Source organism: Notamacropus eugenii, chromosome 5 (assembly GCF_028372415.1).
Source record: "Notamacropus eugenii isolate mMacEug1 chromosome 5, mMacEug1.pri_v2, whole genome shotgun sequence".
Lineage (NCBI taxonomy): Eukaryota > Metazoa > Chordata > Mammalia > Diprotodontia > Macropodidae > Notamacropus > Notamacropus eugenii.
In genome coordinates this window covers 332,060,063-332,079,386 of record NC_092876.1, presented here as the reverse complement: position 1 = coordinate 332,079,386, position 19,324 = coordinate 332,060,063, and positions in this window count along the sequence as shown.

Sequence of the window (19,324 nt, the reverse complement as noted above, 5' to 3'; positions counted from 1 at the left end):
ACCATGGGGTTTATACCAAGGAGAGCTCTGGAATGATTGTAGGTAACAGTTTAATCAATTATTATGAATACTTACAAACTGGGGCAGCAGACGGACAGTTCTGTGGATCCCCACTGAAGAACCCCCAAATCCTTGTGGTAATTATAGTAAACAAAGGCAGGAGGAGGTACCGAGTGCATCACTACTGATTGGTAGATATTATTGGTTTTCTGCTTAGTAATGAGCTTGTGAGTTAAGCCAACATTAGGCCCAAACCTAAGTTTGTGTATTGATCATGTCCTGGTCACAATATTCTTGTTATGATTTTCATAGGTCACAGCATCTTAAGTTTTGACTCTGTAGCACAAATATAATTTTGCAGCTAAATTATAGTTGTAAACAGGTCACCATGTCTTGGCTTCCACCTTTCACAGAGTTTAAGTTATTATGGCTTTTCACTTATTACTGTATTTTAAGGCTTTTTCCCCAATATGAACCCTACACTCTCCTTCAGTAAGATAGAAGGAGCAGAGAGGAGCATAAACTCAGACCCTGACCAAGGGCTAAGGAAGAAGAGATTAGTGTTCTCAAGAAACATGGGCTAGAACCTTTTCCTTCTCTGCATCCCTTCTTCTTTCCCATTAAGGAATCACAAACCTTCCATCTCCTCCTCAGGGCTTTCCCTTTCCCCTTCCTTTTTCCAGATGGACTGACCCTTCCCTCCCAGGGAGAGACAGTAACAATCAGTTCTTCTTTCCATTCTGTTCACTATAGCAGGGAGCCTAACTGAGGCCTTTGTGGGGGAGCAGAGAGGACACAGGAACCCAGATCCCATAGACTGGACTAAATAATCTCCAATGTCACTTCCAACTCTAGGATTCTATCTCCTAGGTCAGTGTCAAGCTCAGATAGAAATAAGGTACACTAAACCATACATAAGGATGTCTTTGTACAGTCATTTCAGTCATGTCCAACTCTTCATGATCCCATTGGGCATTTTCTTGGCAAAGATAGTGGGTGCTTTGCCATTTCCTTCTTCAGCTCATTTGGCAGATGAGGAAACTGGGGCAAAGAGAATTAAGTGGCTTGCCCAGGATCACATAGCTAGTGTCTGAGGTCAGATTTGAACTCAGGAAGATGAGTCTTCCGGACTTCAGGCCCAGTGCTCTATCCACCACACCACCTAGATGCTCCATAAGGATCCCTGCTGGCCACATATTGACTTAAAAACCACATACAAACATTTTCTGTTTTCTTTTGTATTTTGTTTTTTTTGTTCAATGATTCCCAATTACATTGAAATCTGGTTCAGAGGCCCTGGAGAGTGTTTCTGGCAGGCAGTGTGTTTGTGTCACCTCTGTCCTAAGTGACTCATAACTAATTCTCCCTCCCACACCACTAAATTTGTCCTAATTACTTTTTGTATTATTTTCACATCATGAATTTTAAAATTAATTTGAAGACACATTTCTTCTTTGTTTCAATTGGTGCTGCTTGGCCTGATCACAATACTGCCAAACTAATCTGGCTTCTCTATAGACTGTCATGTCCTCCACTACTCAGAATCCTGAAATGGTTCCCCATAGCCTTCTGAATGAAGTTCAAACTCCTTTGCTAGGCCAGGCTCTCCATTATCTGGCAATATTCTACCTTTCAAACCTTGTCTCATACTTTCCAGTGTATTCTAAATTCCAGGCAGATCTCATACACACACACACACACACAAGCACGCACACACATGTGTGTGTGTGTGGTGTATCCTAACACATATCTATCTCTATGCCTTTGCTCATGGTATTCTGTTTGGTGTAAATAGCTTTCTACAAACTCTTGAATTCCTACCCACCCTTCAAAACCCAACTCACTTCCTCCATAAAGCCTTTTCTGATTTCTCCAGTTGGTAATGATTTCTCTCATCTATTTATAAACTTCATATAATATTCTATTGAGGTTTTGTAAGCATTTATTAGGCATTGTTTTACATATGTGTGTATATGTACACACACATAAATGCATATGCAATATTTATATATACATATTGTACATATGTATATGTACACATATGTACATATACATATTGAGGTCAAAGCCAGTTTCATTTTTGTCCTTGTATTTCCAGCATTTAGCACCATGTCTGGCACAGTAGACGTTAATAGGTATTGATTGATTGATCGATTGATAAGTTTGAAATTCTGTTAATCTTCCTCAAGTGAACAGTTGAACAGTACTGCCTTGACAACTGGTAGAAATGACATTAAGACACTGGTTCATTTATTCAATCAACCATTTCTTTAGCAAACATTTGTTAAGAACCACTTACAAGACAGTGTGGGACACAAATACATGTAAGACTACTTCCAAGAAGTTTAGTCTAGCAGGGGAGATAAGATATAGACATAAATAATTATAATCCAAAGCATATGATAGAGACACAAACTGAGTAGTGTGGACAGTTCATAGGATAGAGAATACAGTATGGCAACCAAGGAAGGCTTCATGGTGGATACGGCATTTGAGTTGGTCTTTGAATAATAAGTAGGTCTGTGAAACCATCAGAGATGGCAGAGTAAGTGGAAATATTACAACACAGCTTTGCTAGAGTCAACACCAACTGGTTGGCAACAACTATTGTCAAAATTTCAGTGTGAATATTTACACCTTGAAATTGGCAAATGCTAAAAGTCAAGGCTTGATTTACTGTTTTGTTGACTGTCTGGATTTAAGAAGATGATGAAGAAAATAATAACAAGCAGATTAAACTTAAATGTGTGTTGTTGTGTATACTTTTTTTCTACCCCCACAAAGCCAGTTGTTAAACATTTACCAGCACACCCCTTAGTGTACTACAGCCCAGCTTTCTCCAATGACTACTTAAATTAATGTTAAGGAAGAGTATCAGACCAAGTGGTTATCATGAAATCCAAAGAGAAACCATAGAGAGTCATTTTTTTTTTCTCAGCCCAGGTCAGAAGCCCTAGGAAAGAGGTCCTGCCAGGAAGGTTTATGCATAGCTTACCAGCACAGAGGTTGGTGCTTCTTTCTGTGGGAGGATGGAGGTAAACTTACAGCTCTATGGCTTTGATGTCCCAGCGGGATCCTGGATCCATCAAAGATGAACAGCCTCCAGCTGTATACAGAGTCAGGAATCAAGAACAGTGGCAGACCAGCTTCTGAGTACCTCTGAGTCCACATGGGGATCCCAGAACTTTATAGTTCAGACTTATAACTGGGACCAATGGACTATAATTATGTTTCAGGGCAAAGATTGTGGATTATGGGCAAGCCTGTGTTATTCTGACCCCAGAGAGGACTTGAAGCCAAGACCTGCTACTGTGTAACAGAAGATATATGGATGAGTCTACAGCTCTGTCACTCTGACCCCAGAGTAAGATTGCAGATTCAGTCCACAGACCAACGCTGTAGGATCCTGCAGCTGAGTAGCCAGGGAAAAGAATGAAGACCATGGTTCTGACCCTCTGATCCTGCAAAGCCTTTCAGCTAGCTGACAGTGACTAGGGTAAGCAGCTGTCTCCTAGAACTGCAACCTGACACAAGGTTGCAGTTGTGTTGCCCATATCTGAACCAGGATCAAGAGCCTTCAGAGTTCAGACGTACCCTAGATCAAACTATTTAGGGCCTGCTAAAATTTGCAGGTCCCTGGCCTAAAACACCTATGAGATCCTTGAAGAACACAACACTTAACACCCAAAGAATGCAACAGCAAGATTCCAGATAACACAAATTAGCCCCAAACAAAACCCCAATATTCTTTCCAGAACCTGTCCCTAACACAGCATCCCAATCAAGGAAGGAAGAAGAAGAAATAAATAAGAATGAGTAAGAGAGTAGAACTTCTGTGGTCAAAGATTGAAAAGAATGACATTCCAGTAGAGAATGTCATGAAGGTAGGAAAGTGGAGACACACTCAATGGAATGATGAATTGTCTAATTTGGCTGAAGCCTAGAATGTGTGAAAAGCAAAATTATGAGGTGGAAGTGGAAAAATAAGTAGAAGTCAGATTATAGAGGCCCTTGAATACTATGATTGAGGAGTTCAGTCATTGTCCTCTAAGACAATGGAGAGCTACTGAAGGCTTTAGAACACGACAGTAATAAAAATAGATCTATGAATATTAATTTGACAACATTGTATGGAATGAGAAAGAGATTAGGAGCAGGGTACTTGCTTAAGAGATTATTGAAATAATTCAGGTGATAGATAATGATGGGCTGTATCAGGGTACTGGTAATAACAGTGATGAAGAATGGAAGAGATATGTCAGATATAGACTTGATCCAATCAGATTGGTTTTTCCTATAAAATAAAAATATTTAAAATAATAGCACAAATTGGTCCCTAATGTCTCTTTGAGTTCTAAGATTCAATGATTCTAGTAAACTACTATCCATGAAAGATAAATGAAGAAAAACATACAAGATTTAAAGAAATACAAACACCTAAGTACTTAGAAGCTGCAACGTCATTGTGAGTACTTCCTCTAGCAGTCTAGAATGCAAATCTGTCATGCCTTATTAGTTTTTATGATCTGCTACCTCCTACCTCCTTCCCCCCAAAAAATTACTGCATGGTAGCCAACCTTCTGAAAACGAACTTCCCCAAACTTAGCTACTATGGTCCTCACAAGAAAAACATATATTTAGTATTTGAAGACCTATTAGAGCTTGCAGTCTGATTTGTAAGAGCCCAGGTTTACTTCCATAGAACAACAAAGCATTATTATAATTTGATCAAAAATCTCAATATTCTGTTTAGCATGAATACTTCTTCAAACAACCTATATAATATTAAAAACTAAAAAGGCAAAATTCTAAATTTTTCAAATGAATCAGCCTCCAAACCGCCTCTAACACACACACACACACACACACACACACACACACACACGCACACACACACCTGGGATCTTTAAGTTTACCCTATATTTACCCCCTTTGTTCCTTATAAACATTTTCTTATTTAATTGACTTTCATATTTCAATTTCTGTATTATCTATTCAGTAGGACATTAATAATTTAGAACAGTCAGGGCCATAAGAAACCAAAAGGCAAAAATCCAAATAGCCCAGTGAACCGGACTCTTCATTTACCACCTGCCCTGTGCCCTGCTTACCACCCTAATTTCTACCCTCCAGGTCTATTCTCAGACCCACTTATTACTGGCACTGCACAGAGCCATTTGCAGCTCCCAACAGCTAGCTATTGGCCCTAGTGCTAGCTGCCACTACTGCTACCAGTCTGTGCCATTTGCTATCACTTTATAGGTTTGGATTTTCAAGGCCAGACATTTATAGGCTGATTATTTACTCCTAGACAGTAGGCCTGGAATTCCAGCAGCTGCCACCAAGCATTAGATAATAACGACATAGACTAACCAATTTGGCTTTCCGGGGGTATGAAAAATTGTCTTTAGTATTATAAAGCCTACTTCAATGTAATTATATTTTTCTATGCCCCAAATCATTAAAATTAAAATAATAATCATTAATATTACCTATTTAATAATTAAGATGCATAAAGAAGCATAACATTATTTAGAGAAATAATTAAAGAAACACAACACTTAAGTACAAGTATTTCCTTTACTAAGTGATAACTGTCATCTATATCTGCTTAATCTGATACTGTTTTTCCTAACAGGACCAACCAAAAAAATCAAGTAACTATGAATTTTTCTTATAATCAAAATGATTTCTACAGTTAATATACACCTCTGGCTTTCTAGCTCTGCTGCTTTAGAACTTTCTGTATTACATTAAAAGTTCTTAAATACTTGCTTATAGTTTCTCAAAGAAAATGCCCTCATTTGCCTTCCAAGAACTCTTCATTTAATTCTCCAAGTCTCCCTTCTCATCTGCATCTTCTTTCAGTCAAAAGAAATTTCTCTCTGCTCTACATAGCTTGGATTAAATTAAAGGCAAAGAAAGATTCTGGCTGACCAATGTGTGAGGATGTGTGCAAATCTGGATTCCCTGACTACTATTTTCCAATCAGGAAAACATTTCATGTGAACTTTATTTCTCTCTTTAATTCCCTTCCCTTTGGAAATCCAGAATATTTTTAGAATCTCATTTCCACTGAATTGCTTAAGATTATCTATTAACTACCTTAGTAGAGTTCCAATAGTTTTTACAACCTGACCCCTTTCAAAGAATTGATTTTAATTCTTAAATAAGTGAGAACTTCCCCCATATACACACATTATAAGAACATATTAGAAAGGATGTTTTAAACACAGCTATACAGGGGCTCCTCCTACCAACCCTCCCCCATGGTTAAAGAACCAGTTACCATTAGCAACAGGAGAGTTGAATAAGGCCAACACAATTAGACATGGGAGTTGATAGCTGATGCTAAGTCAGAATGGAAGCTAAAGTTGTAGAAAGGGACTGAAAAGTAGAAATATGCCATTTGAGTGAAGCCAAGGTTGGGCCCTGAAGTCAAGGGGAACAGGTCTGGACTGCATGAGTTGGGAATTCCAATGTCCATGATAGGACCAGTGTTTCCCTGACACAGTTTCCTTCCTTCTTTCATCCATAACATGGGGAGGCTTTGCCTGAAAGAAGACTAAACTGATGCCAGGACCTAACTGGCCCCACCTTCCCTGATGAAGCTCCCATCTCATCTCCATCCCTAGCCCAGAGCCAACATGGGATAGGTCTAAGACAAAACTGTCCCAGGGATTTGATTGACCCTGGCTTCCCTGATATAGCTTCCTTACCATCTAAGGGCAGAAAAAGTCCCAGTCCAGTAGAAACAAAGTCCCTTGCACTTAAGGGACTGCTGAAGCCCTCTCTGGTGAGGGCCTGCTCACCTGGCCCTGCTGACCACATCTATTTTCTGATGTAGACAAAGTGGAGGAGGGGGTACATTTACAGAAGTTAAGTGGAACTGTATCTTTCTTGTGTAATCTTGCTGTGTTACAGCATAGTGAACCTCCTTTTGTTAATGTTCAATGATATGCTGGTACCTCATTTTGCCCAAAAATTGAAGATGAATTAAGAGGGCACTGGTGTTAGAGCCTCACCTGTAACAACTACTAACTGCTGTCCAAAATACTCTGAGATCTGAATGAAAGAGATCTAGAAAGATAAGATTCCACCACATTGCCTAAAAGTAATGCCCACAATTGGCCCTTGCACACTATGACCTATAGTAATCCATGCTTCAAAATGTCCCTTTTTCTGTGGGCTCTGGGCCAAAGCTAATTTTCCTTTTCATGGTAGCCTTGTCCACAACAACCTAACATCATCTGAAGCAGGAAGTAGACAGTATTATTTATTTGTTCATTTTTTAAAAGGAGGGATAGCATGGCATAGCCCAGGAAGTCTTAACTTTTTTGTGTGTCCTAGACCCTTTGCAGCCTGATGAATCCTGTGGAACACTTCTCGGAATAGTGTTTTCAAACACATAAAATAAAATATACAGCATTACAAAAGAACTAATTACACTGATATTCAATTTGATAAATGTTAAAAAAAAATTCACACACTCCTCCCCCCAAATTAGCCTTATAATCAAAAGAAATGGGTATTGGTTCTGGCACTAACTAACTCTATGAATTCAGAAGATTCACCGAATTTCTTTGAAACTCAGTTTCATCGTCATTGTCATCATGATAATAGCTAACATTTTACATAGTGCATGCTCTATGAACCAGACCCTGTGCTAAGCACTTTACATATTTGACCCTCACAACAACCATGGGAGATAAGAGTAATTATCATCCCTATCTTACAGATGAGGAAACTGAGGTAAAGGAGGTTAAGTGACTTGCTCAGAGTCACACAAGTAGCAAGTATCTCAGGTCAGACTTGAACTCAGGTCTATGTGACTGTAGGTTCAAGTTCTAATCACTGTGCCACCTTGCTACCACTAATCTATAAAATGGGATTATTAACACTTCTAGCTCCTACCTCACAATCTCTTGTCAGAAGAATGGTTTATACTCCTGTTAAAGTGTAATATGAAAACCCTAAATGAAACATGTTCTTCCTATTTAAAGACAGCTGATGTAGGAAGGAGTTAAGCATCCAGACAAAATGGGGAACAGCTTTTCAGGAAATGTTGGTTCTAGATGGAGGAATATAGGCAGATGCTAGAGCAGGTTGTTTTGTTTATGTTAAGCCAGAGAAATAAGAGGAGAAATCAGAGCTGTCATCAGGGAATTTAAAAATCTAAGGAAAGACAAAGGAATTGAAATGGAGAGCTGGAAGCTTGTTTTGTATTTTAATGGGGGAGAGAAATCTGAGTGAGAAAGTGAAAAGTGATTCATTTTATTTGAAATAGAGAAAATTATCAACTGGGAGTCCTTATATATGTTACATTCCTTCTATATACAAACATAACTCCTTAGAGGAATTAAATGATAGTAGACAGAGAAAATAGGAATAACTCTGGCAGCAATCAGAGAATTTTTAAGGAGTTCAGCAAATAGGTACAGGTGGCAATCAAGGTGTTTTAGGAAAATGCCGTAATCAACAGTTTGCAAAAACCAGATTTCATATGTATATAAGACTCTTGCAAAGACTTCTGATTTAAGGAAATGAGGAGTATGACACATGCTAATTAGAGATGAATGGCTGGGCAAAATACTATTTACAAAATATGGATGTCTTCCTGTTTTATTTAAGTCAAGGTTAGACAAAACCCCAACAAATTCTTGCTCTGCTCAGATGAAGTGGACAGAGTAGAAATTCGTATCTATTGACAATTTTTAGACTTAGAACAAGACTTAGATATTTTTTTGTCATTTGAGACTGTTTATACACCCCAAAACCAAGAGCTACCTGATGTTTTCCCTTCATCCTGACAGTTGAATTGAATATTATATTAACTCCTTTCTGTGCACTAATAATTGACATGAATGTTATATTAATTTCTTTTTGTTCACTCATTCATTAATCTCAAGATTCTTATTTCTCTAGTTGTCCTGTGTAATACAGAGCCCCTGAAAATTTTGTGACTCTTTCTGGAGCTCCTTACTATTTTTCCCAGGATCAGTGTGGCCATTTATAGATAATTAGCTATGCCGACAAAAGCCTGAGCCCCTATCTAGTGTGATACTCTATTATAAAATCATCCCAGGGATACCAATTCAATAGCAAAAGCACTTAATTGAGTCATAAAATAAATGTAAAAACAAGAATGGATTTGGGTAGTAGTTGTTCTCTACCTTTCCCATACACAGATTTAAGCACACTTCAACAGCCAGTGAGAAATGTCACATGGGAAACTTTAAAGGGAATAAAAAACTTATTTGTCCTCTCTCTCTTCTCAAGGTGCTCTCAGGGGGTCAGTATTTAAATGTGCTAACCTCTCTGAGCAGGCTGAATTCTGCCGAAGCCTATCAGGTTATTTTGAGGAGCATTATAATTCTGTAGAACTTCTGGGTTGGGGGATATCATGACAATAGAATTTCTACTTCAGCCTACAGGTTCCTATCACTATCTCAGCAGTTTAGGATCCCCCCAGGACCATCCGCACACTAAGTCCACTAATGTTCTATCCCATTTTGTGTCGCAAATGGCTGTATAGTTCAGCTGAAGGAGTACTGGATTTGGAATCAGAAGCCAATATGCTGAATCCTGGCTCTATCAGGATTCTGTATTATCAGCAAAAAAAATCAAAACCTGTCTGGTCCTTTGCTCATAATCTGTAAAAGAGCAGGCTGGACTACATGCCATTCATGATCCCTTTCTGCTCTAAATCTTTTATCATGCTCCATTTTCTCTTCTCCATAGGTCGCTATCTTTTCTGTTCTCTAAGTTCACATCTCCTGATGCAATCGCTTCTCCTTTATAAGGCCCCATGAGATTCTAATGTGTTGGAGTTTTCTCTGATCACTGTCATGACCCCTGAGATTGATTCCTTTGTGATAGCAAATGAGGCCATCTTTTGTCTCGATTCCTATCTAGTCCTTAATAACTGAATGGGACTTGCCTCAGACAAACTGATTCCTAGGAAAGACCTGAGCTTAAAAAGGCCAAGGTATCACCAGTCTTCTTGCCTTATGTCTTGTCACTAGATTCCAAAGACTCTGGAGGAGAGAATAAGACTGATGACTTTGAGCAGTTCTGCCTCACTTAAATCCAATTCACTCACAAGTCAAGATCTCATTGTGATATCTCTGGTCCTCTTCAAAAAAAAAAGAAAAGAAAAGGATGGACAACAGTCATGGCCCCTGCCTTTCACAGTCTGTCTGAAGATAGACTGGTGAACTCCCATTAAGGGCAGGCAATACCTGCCTTTGTTTATTTGTATGAATAAAGAAGAATTTCAGAGATTATCTAAGACAACTGCCTTTTCCTACAAACAGTGCAACTGAGACCCAGAGAGACAAAGTCATTGGGTCCAAGTTAATTTAACTAGTTAATGGTAAAGCTGGAATTAAAAACAAGGTCTCCTAACTTGAAGTCCTATGCCCTACTCACTACACCATCCACCTCTCCATGGAATTTAACATTTCATCTCTTTCTTTCCTTGTTTTCCTACTTTATGCTCTTTTTTTCTTCTTTCTCCCTGGACACAACAAAATTCAGTGCCACTCAATGGCCTGGAGAATTACCGAAGGCTGTAGACCTCTACAATAAAAAGAGGAAATAGCTAATCCTCTCTGAAACCATTGTTACAGGGGCTAAACTTGAGTAACAATGGAATTCTCAACAATAATCATTTCCATATTACTAAGGAAAGGAGAAATTCTACCTCATGCCAGTAGATCCAAGGTTCTGGTGTCTTTCTTCCTTGACCCATGAAGCAGGAAAATGGTACTATGAGGTAGATTCCATTCTTTGGAAATCTGGAAAACTTTCGCTCCCGCAGTTCAGGGTCAATCCTTGGCAGAATGGGAAGCCCAGCAAGGTGAGTCTTAAATGCTCTTCCACTTTTCTTTTTGGTGTCCTTTTGCTCCTTAGAACCCACCTCCTCCTCATTGTCATTCCAGTACCCACTATCTTTCTGCTTTCTCTCTTCGTCCTTATCAAGAAAAAGGTATTATATTATTCATTTACATCTTCATTGCTCTCCAGACTCCACTCCTGAAACTTTCTCTATCAAGTCACACCAGCCTCTTCACCCTGAATGTTCACTTTAACCCCAGATTTCTCACAGTGGAAGTACTTGCTGTCCATGCAGCCCCTTCCTCTGATTGACCAGCTCTTTCCAGAACCTCCATTTTAAGGAAAGTGCCCAGGCCAGGAGTCAGGCCTTCATTCATCTCCAGGTTCCAGTCTTGACTCTGGCTTTCTTTACCAGGAACTTTCTCTACCCTTCTGCTCTCTTCTCTTCAACTTCTTTCAATGTGTTGTTTTCCCCTCTTAGAACATAAGATCCTTGGTAGAGCCAAGAAGGTGGAGTAGAAAGACGCACATACACTAGCTCTTCCCCCACAGCCCATAAAATACCTTTAAACAAAGACTCTCAACAAATTCTAGAGCAGCAGAAGCCACAGAACAACAGACTGGAGGAGATTTCCAGCCCACTCTTATATGTTGAAAGGCTAATGGGAAAGGTCTGTTGCACCGGACACAGAGCAGAGCCCAGCCCAGCCTTTGTCAAACAACAGAGTGCCTGGAGGAGGACCCAAGCAGGACTCGGAGGTGGAATGCCCAGTGGCAGTAGCAGCAGTTTGGTGATCCCTCAACCCACAGGCACCAAAGGTCAGTGAGAGGGTTTTTTCAGCTGGCTGAGAAGGGAGCAGTGTCTTTCCATAGCTCTGGTCTCAGCTGGCAAAGACAGAGGCCATATCAGGGCAGTAGCCACCAGCATCCATTGTTGGATTGTAAAGCCCCTGGAGGCAGCTGATCCTACCTCAACCCTGTGTGGTGGCCATGCACCCACCTAATGCTCCTGGAGGAATTGAGCAGCTGATGTTTATCTCACACTGAATGGTGGCTCTGCCCCCTCAGCTTATCCGAACTTCAGAGCCCAGTGCTGGCTTGGTAGAACTAGACCCCAGGTGGGTGTGGAGAGGAAACTACTACACACAGATTCTGGCACAAAAGTTTCTGGTTGCTCCCAGACCAGAGTACATGCTTGACTGTGCCACCTTAGAGGAACTGAGATCTTACAGATCCACAGAGTATACCCTATTCTTGACAAAGGACCCAAAAGTCAAGTAACTGGTTGGAAAAATGCCAAAAAAAGGGGAAAAAATAAGACTATAGAAGGTTACTTTCTTGGTGAACAGATACCTTCTCCCATCCTTTCAGATGAGGAAGAACAATGCTTACCATCAGGGAAAGACATAGAAATCAAGGTTTCTGTATCCCAAACATCCAAAATAAATATTCAATGGTCTTACGCCAAGGAAGAGCTCAAAAAGAATTTTGAAAATCAAGTAAGAGAGGTGCAGGAAAAGCTGGGAAGAGAAATGAGAGAGATACAAGAAAATCATGAAAAGCAAGTCAACAACTTGTTAAAGGAGGCCCAAAAAAATGCTGAAGAAAACAGCACCTTTAAAAATAGGCTAACAATTGGCAAAAGAGATCCAAAAAGCCAATGAGGAGAAGAATGCCTTAAAAAGCAGAATTATCCAAATGAAAAAGGAGCTTCAAAAGCTCACTGAAGAAAATAGCTCTTTAAAAATTAGAGTGGAACAGATGGAGGCTAATGACTTTATGAGAAACCAAGAAATCACAAAACAAAACCAAAAGAATGAAAAAATGGAAGATAATGTGAAATATCTCATTGGAAAAACAATTAACCTAGAAAATAGGTTCAGGAGAGACAATTTTAAAATTATGGGACTACCTGAAAGCCATGATCAAAAAAAGAGCTTAGATATCATCTTCCATGAAATTATCAAGGAAAACTGCCCTGGTATTCTAGAACCAGAGGGCAAAATAAATGTTGAAAGAATCCACCAATCACCTCCTGAAAGAGATCCAAAAAGAGAAACTCTTAGGAACATTGTAGCCAAATTCCAGAGTTCCCAGGTCAAGGAGAAAATATTGCAAGCAGCTAGAAAGAAACAATTTGAGTATTGTGGAAATACAATCAGGATAACACAAGATCTAGCAGCTTCTACATTAAGGGATCAAAGGGCGTGGAATATGATGCTCCAGAAGTCAAAGGAACTAGAATTAAAACCAAGAATCACCTACCCAGCAAAATTGCATATAATACTTTGAGGGAAAAATGGTCTTCAATGAAATAGAGGACTTTCGAGCATTCTTGATGAAAAGACCAGAGCTGAAATGGAAACTTGACTTTCAAACACAAGAATCAAGAGAAATATGAAAAGCTAATCAGCAAAGAGAAATCATAAGGAACTTACTAAAGTTGAACTGTTTACATCCCTACATGGAAAGACAATATTTGTAACTCTTGAAACTTTTTTCAGTATCTAGATAGTTGGTGGGATTGTACACACACACACACACACACACACACACACACACGGAGAGAGAGAGAGAGAGAGAGAGAGAGAGAGAGAGAGAGAAGAGAGCACAGGGTGAATTGAATAAAAAGGGATCATACCTAAAAAAGTGAAATTAAAGGGTGAAAGAGGAATATATTAGGAGGAGTAAGGGAGAAATGGAATGGGGCAAATTATCTCTCATAAAAGAGGCAAGAAAAAGACTTTTCAATAGAGGGGGAAAGGGAAGAGATGAGAGGGAAAAAGTGAAGCTTACTCTCATCACATTTGACTCAAGGAAGGAATAAAATGCACACTCATTTTGGTACGAAAACCTACATTACAATACAGGAAAGTGGAGGAGAAGGGGATAAGCACGGTAAGGGGATGATGGAAGGGAAGACAATGGGAGGAGGGAGCAATTAGATGTCAACACTCTTGGGCAGGGACAAAGTCAAAAGAGAGAACAGAAGAAATGAGGGGCAGGATAGGATGGAAGGAAATATTGTTAGTCTTACACAACATGACTATTATGGAAGTTATTTGCAAAACTACACATATATAGCCTATATTGTATTGCTTGCCTTCCCAATGGGGATGGGTAGGGAGGGAAGAAGGAACAGAAGTTGGAACTCAAAATTTTAAGACCAACTGTTGAGTATTGTTCTTGCACACAACTGCGAAATAAAAAATACAGGAAATAGGATATAGAAATTTATCTTGCCCTACAGGACAAAAGAGAAGGTGGGAATAAGGAAGGGAGGGATGTTAGAAGGGAGGGCAGATTGGTGGTAGGGGTAAGTAATTAGAATGTTTGGTACTTTGGGGTGGGGGAGGGGAGTTATGGGGAGAAAATTTGGAACTCAAAAAATTTTGTGGAAATGAATGTTGAAAACTTAAAATAAATAAATAAAATTTTAAAACATAGAATGTAAGAAGATGGCGGAGTAGAAACACACAAATACGCTAGCTCCGAACCCACAGCCCATGAAATATCCGTAGTAAAGAGCTGCCAATAAATTTGGGAGCAGGAGAAGCCACATAACAGTAGAGCGGATAAGATTTCTGTTCCAGAGGGACCTGCAAACCTCTCGCAAAAAGTCTGTCGTGCTGCGGACACGGAGCCCAGCCCAGCCCTGCCGAGGCCATGGTACCGAGAGGAGCAGATCTGAGTGGACTTCAGGGACGGGATCTCCAGCAGCCGCGCGGGTTCCTCCACCCACAGGTGATGGGGGTCGGTGAGAAGGTCTCTTTGGTGGGTCGAGAGGGGAGTGGGGTGCCCCCATACTCAGGCCCCCTCGGGAGGCAACAGCAGAGGCGGGAGCAGACCAGGGCTCCCCAAGCAGGCAGGAGCCCAGATCCATTGTTGAAGGTCTCTGCATAAACCCCCTGAGGAAATTGAGCCTGTGAGGTGGCCCTGCTCCCACCTGGGCAGCTGAACTTGATCTCACACTGAATAGCAGCCCTGCCCCCGCCCAAAGCCCTGAGGCTGGGAAGCAGCATTTGAGTCTCAGACCCCAAGGGCTGGCTGGGAGGATCCAGAGGCGAGGTGGGTGTGAGGAGAATATTCAGAGCTCAAGTCACTGGCTGGGAAAATGCCCAGAAAAGGGAAAAAAACCAAGACTATAGAGGGTTACTTTCTTGGTGAGCAGGTTTCTCCTCCCCTCCTTTCTGATGAGGAAGAGCCATGCTCACCATCAGGGGAAGACACGGAAGTCAGTGCTTCTACATCCCAGCCCACTCAATGGGATCAGTTCTGGGAAAAGGTCATAAAGAGCTCAAAAAATTTTCAAAATTATGTTAGAGAGGTGGAGGAAAAACTGGGAAGAGTAATAAAAGATTTGCAAGCAAAGTATGAACAACAGATAAGCACCCTGCTAAAGGAGACCCAAAAAAATGTTGAAGAAAATAACACCTTGAAAAATAGGCTAACTCAATTGGCAAAGGAGGTTCAAGAAGCCAATGAGGAGAAGAATGCTTTCAAAAGCAGAATTAGCCAAATGGAAAAGGAGATTCAAAAGCTCACTGAAGAAAATAGTTCTTTCAAAATTAGAATGGAACAGATGGAGGCTAATGACTTTATGAGAAACCAAGAAATCACAAAACAAAACCAAAAGAATGAAAAAATGGAAGATAATGTGAAATATCTCATTGGAAAAACAACTGACCTGGAAAATAGATCCAGGAGAGACAATTTAAAAATTATGGGACTACCTGAAAGCCATGATCAAAAAAAGAGCCTAGACATCATCTTTCATGAAATTATCAAGGAAAACTGCTCTGATATTCTAGAATCAGAGGGCAAAATAAATATTGAAAGAATCCACCGATCACCACCTGAAAAAGATCCAAAAAGAGAAACTCTTAGGAATATTGTGGCCAAATTCCAGAATTCCCCAGTCAAGGAGAAAATGTTGCAAGCAGCTAGAAAGAAACAATTCAAGTACTGTGGAAATACAATCAGGATAACACAAGATCTAGCAGCCTCTACATTAAGGGATAGAAGGGCATGGAAGAGGATATTCCAGAAGTCAAAGGAACTAGGACTAAAACCAAGAATCACCTACCCAGCAAAACTGAGTATAATACTTCAGGGGAAAAATTGGTCTTTCAATGAAATAGAGGACTTTCAAGCATTCGTGACGAAAAGACCAGAGCTAAAAAGAAAATTTGACTTTCAAACACAAGAATGAAGAGAAGCATGAAAAGGTAAACAGCAAAGAGAAGTCATAAGGGACTTATAAAAGTTGAACTGTTTACATCCCTACATGGAAAGACAATATTAGTAACTCTTGAAACTATTCAGTATCTGGGTACATGGTGGGATTACACACATACACATGCACACGCACACACTCATAGAGACAGAGTGCGCAGAGTGAATTGAATAAGATGGGATCATATCTTTAAAAAAAATGAAATCAAGCAGTGAGAGAGAAATATATTGGAAGGAGAAAGGGAGAAATGGAATGGGGCAAATTATCTCTCATAAAAGAGGCAAGCAAAAGACTTTTTTAGTTTGGGGAAAAAGAGGGGAGGTGAGAGAAAAACATCAAGTTTACTCTCATCACATTCCACTAAAGGAAGGAATAAAATGCACACTCATTTTGGTATGAAAACCTATCTTACAATACAGGAAGGTGGGGGACAAGGGGATAAACAGGGTGGGGGGGATGATGGAAGGGAGGGCATGGGGAGGAGGGTACAATTTGAGGTCGACACTCACAGGGAGGGACAGGATCAAAAGAGAGAATAGAAATAATTGGAAGCAGGATAGGATGGAGGGAAATATAGTTAGTCTTATACAACACGACTATTATGGAAGTCATTTGCAAAACTATACAGATTTGGCCTATATTGAATTGCTTGCCTTCCAAAGGGAGGGGGTGGGGAGGGAGGGAGGAAACGAAGTTGGAACTCAAAGTTTTAGGAATAACTGTCAAGTACTGTTCTTGCCGCTAGGAAATAAGAAATACAGGTAAAGGGGTATAGAAAGTTATTTGGCTCAACAGGACAGAGGAGAGGATGGAGACAAGGGCAGAGAGGAATGATGGAGGAGAGAGAGGAGTGGTGATGGGGGCAATTGGAATGCTCGGTGTTTTGGGGTGGGGGAGGGGACAAGGGGGGAGAAAATTTGGAGCCCAAAAATTCTGTGAAAATGAATGTTGAAAGTGAAATAAATAAATAAATTTAAAATAAAAAAAAAATAGAATGTAAGATCCTTGAGGGCAAAGACTTTCTTTTTCCTTCCTTTTGTCCTCCTTTCATTTTCCTTTATTCCTTTTCTTCATTCCTTTCTTTTTTCTTATAAATATATTTCCAGGGTTTGGCACAATGCCTGACACATAAGAAGTGATTAATAAATGCTATAACCTGGACTTGACTAATGAGAATTACTTTTTCACTTAATCCCCCCTTCCTGAGGTACTTGAATTTTTGTCTTGAACTGTGGAGTTAGAGACTTTTATAAATCTTAAGGAAATTGGGGTAAGGAAGGTTATCCCCTATGGGAGATAGAGAGGGCTTTTCTGTTTCCTAAAATGCTGCCATATAAAGCAAACTGGCCTTGTCTCCACTGAAAAGCAGTTGGGAATTCTGCCAAGAAGGGAACATGTTTATCTTGCAGCTGTTATCTCATTTGTATGAGGAATATGAAAATCCTTACACAATTTAATATGCTATCTAATAATTTTACTCTTATCTCATCAGTAGTAGAAGTGATAGGAGCCATATTTGAAGGCCAATGTGGACTGAGGAACAGAGACAAGGAATGATGTTACTGCTATATAGACCGAGTTAAGTGACATGAGCAAGGATGTTATTTTACAAAGCTAATCTCCCATATATCTATACTACCAGGATCTTACTCAGAAAAGGAGACAGAAATGTAGATGATCTATTCCTGGTTATTTAGGTGTGGAATGACAACACCGCCATCACTGTTGGGAAGGTTATCTATTATTGCACTGGCCAGACCCCACCCCTGCTAACAGATATTATCAGGATAGGATTATAACCAAATGTATATGGCACAAAGTGATAAAAAGAAGAAATAGGCATCTGATCTCTAAGGATAGGAAGACAATGCAACTTTGAGTAGGAGGAGATGGAGTTTATTGTTAAAAGTTATTTTCTAGAAAGGGAATGGACCAGTAATCCCATGCCATTGTTCAAATTCCAGGTCAGGAAAAGGAAAAGGAAAAAGAAAGAGAAGCTGAAAAGTGGAATTGGAAAAAGGAAGAGGGAGAAAATGAAAAGCTGATCCTATCAGCAACACTTTCCACTGCCAGAGAAATGTGCTTCAATAAATCTTTTATGATTCTTTCTGTACTTGAAGATGAAAATATAGCCACCTGAAAACAACTGATGGACAAGAATTCTTTTTCTCTTTTCCTTTCCTCATTCATTTCTTTCCTATACTTTTTTGGATAAACAAACACACTGATCAACCCTGGACTAAAAGTGTTGAAAGGATGCACAAAAATCTGCCAATGAAATTTGAGAGAGGGTATAAATCTGTCTCTATGTCTTTCAGTCAAAGATAATAACTACAAAAATTGTCTGTCATCCCCTCTTCATGAAAAAATATCTGTGCTTCTATATTCTATACTTTCAAAATTAAAATCTCTTTTCTTTCCCCTATCTCAAGAGATCCATGAAGTCATTCTAAGGCCACAACCAAGGTATTCATCTTTCTTTAAAGTGCATGTTGATGGATCAGAGGCTAAAAAAAAAGATTTGAGCTCAAGGAATGCAACTTAGAGTGTCTGTGCATACCAGTTTAGGGACTCACAATGGAACCAGGGCAGCTGATAGTCAAACTATTGGTAATTTTGAAAATAATTAATCAGTACCTGATTATTCTCTAGGCATTTAAATTCAATCTTTTTCCTTATGAGACATAATCAGAGTCCAGCAATTCTCTGTTTACATCTCTGTCTATTAAAGAAAAATATGATCAGAGCTATGACTAGCAATGTGGCGCCCCAGGGAAGCTAGACAAATGGCATCCTCAAACTTTTTTTAGACAAATTCAACTATCTCTATGGAAAGACTAAATTACACTATGAAGCCAATATTATGAAGACCATGGTTTGAAAGAGTAAGCAAAAAGAAAGGGAGAAGGGCATGAGTTGGATGAGATAGAGTATATTTAGAATACAGATGCCCAGGTGAGGGAAAAGAAGGCCATTATCTGGTAATTTCCTTTCCATCCAGAACCAATACATGTAGCTACATTGAATGTTACTAATTAACTGAGAGGTAAGACAAGAACATCTCCCAACATAAAACAACAAATACTACTTTTAGCCATGTATTTATCATGTACACACACATATACTCATACATACACAGAGAGAAAAACACATCTCTCATCCTTTCCTCTCCCCTCTCATCTTAAAAAATATACAATAACAATTTTAAGCAATTGTTCAAAGCTCCAAACTGCAAATAAGCAATAATAT